Consider the following 2,390-nt stretch of genomic DNA (forward strand, 5'->3'; position numbering starts at 1 on the left):
TTCTTTTTGATAATCCCTCAAAAATTTTCAGTATTTCCTTTATAACTAATACCCTTTGAAGAACAAGCCCTATTAATTGGTTCAAAATTGAATTCAACCAGTCTAATATTTCTCTTTATAATTTTAAAGTCTATCAATCCTTTTCAACTTTGACCTTTTTTTTCGCTTATTGTGATTTTAGAATTTCTTTTTGCTACACGCATTTCATAAGTATTAAATTGAGAAAAAAAAAAGAAACGAAAGAGGCTAAGAGGATTGCTATTTTTGAAAGGAAGCAAATAATTTTGCTTCATCGTTCAATTTCTAAAAGGATTTTATCAAAATCTACTGTATAGTAAGCTCATAAACAATCATCTTTTTACTAGAAAAAAAAAAAAAAACGAAAATAAAACCTTTCCGACTAGAATTGCTTACTGTAGTAATGATTATGAGCCTGAAATTGTAATTTAATTAGAATTGTCTGGCAATTCTATAGCACGACGTATTGAAATTACACTATGATGACATGATAGGATATAACTATATGCGCATTTCCGGAATGACATCTTCAGGTATTGAATTATTTCCTCTGATAAGATTAGTTAGCTAACTAAGTCATCCAGTATCGGTCATTTAAATAATCAGTGTGATAAGCTATGAAAACTTTTAGGAAAAGTATGATTGATACCTATTAAGCTGTTCACAACTATTGTATCCATTATTTCAGTCAAATTATCTCTATCTCTTAGATATTATCGTGTGGGTGATACCAATGGTAATGAATTACTGCGGTTGCAAAAAATATGCTATTTAAAAGAGAGAGAGAGAGAGAGAAGATAAGTATAAAAGTATAAAGAAAGCATTGCATAAAAAATAATTGGGAATAATTCGTGGAAAATTCGCAAATTTTCTGGATGATAAATAAATGATAGTAATAGAAAATGGAACGAAATTTGCATTTTCTGTGCATCAGTCATTCTTGTCTTTTTAAATGACAATAAAACAATGGCGCTTTTTGCTTTCTTCTTTAGTAAGAAAGCAATTTTCTGCAGCATTTTCAATTTTATTGCTCATTCGACAAAATGTAATGCAAAAAAAATGCAATTTGCAATTTGCTAACTCAAACATTGCATGATACATTTAAAAAATGCACGCTTTACTTCAACAATATTTCATGTAAAGGAAATTAATGAAAGTAATGTAAATTAAAAAATTCAACAATTAAATATTTCCATATTCTCGTCACTTTCTTTTGTGCCATTATCAAAATGATTCATTTTTCTTCTCCTGGCATAATTTATTTTTCAAAAATTTCTTCCCATTCTAATGAATTATCCGAAAAGCAAATATGTTTTTTTTTTTTTTTTTTGAAATAAAACGACTGATATATTTTTTGAAATAAACATTCCATCAAAAGATTTATCAATTGTGAGGTCTGATTTGATTCAATTCAAACGAAAAAAAAGTGGAAAATAAAAGAATAAATGGTGAAATTGGCAAAATACTGCAATTAACATTACTTTCTTTAATATATTTTTGCCACAATCTATTTGATGAAGCAATTAATTCCTATTCATAATTTGAATTAAATTCTCATTTCAAACATTATTTTCACACTCATTAAAAAATTGCACCATTTAATGCCACTTCCCATTTATTTGAAAAGAAAAAAATTGTGAACGAATAATTTTTAAAAAGGAAAAGACATTTTTTAAATGAATTTTTTTAAATACCAGAAAAAAAAGTTATGAAGTTGCTTCATTTTTTAAAAAGTTAAAAATTTTGATAAAAAAATGATGGTAATATGGGAATTTTTCCATTATTAATTGTCTGATTTTACTTACTTTATCTACTTCACTTCTCTCTTTCTTTTTACTATTACATTATAAAAGTGATCGTAACATATTCCTCCATGTCATTTTACACCAATCTTTTAATTATTATTATTAGATTTAAATATTCATATTGTTTGATGTCTTTTAATTTTCATTTCTGCATTTTGTCATCTTTTTTTTTTCCATTCATTTATCATTGCGTTTGTCTCATTCAAAAATTATCTAAGCTAAATGTTATTTCGATAATGCGCCAATGATGATGTTTTGCTTTGTCATCACCATGGATCAAAGTGCATTCCCATTGATTCATTAAAATTTATTCTAGGACAAATTTAAATTAAGCCAATTTCTTCCTTAATTTAATTGAGCTTATATCTTATCTTAAACAGTCCAGTGGGAGCAATAATGTGATATAGCTTAATTTAATTCATTTCCTATTCACATTTAATTTAATCAATCCAACTCAGAAACACCGTTCATTTCAGTCCTTTATTCATATGCTTCCTCGCTATACACACACACACACACACACACACACACACACACACACACACACACACACACACACATACATAC

This window comes from Loa loa (genome assembly GCF_000183805.2).
Source record: "Loa loa unplaced genomic scaffold supercont3.4, whole genome shotgun sequence".
NCBI classification, from domain to species: Eukaryota; Metazoa; Nematoda; class Chromadorea; order Rhabditida; family Onchocercidae; genus Loa; species Loa loa.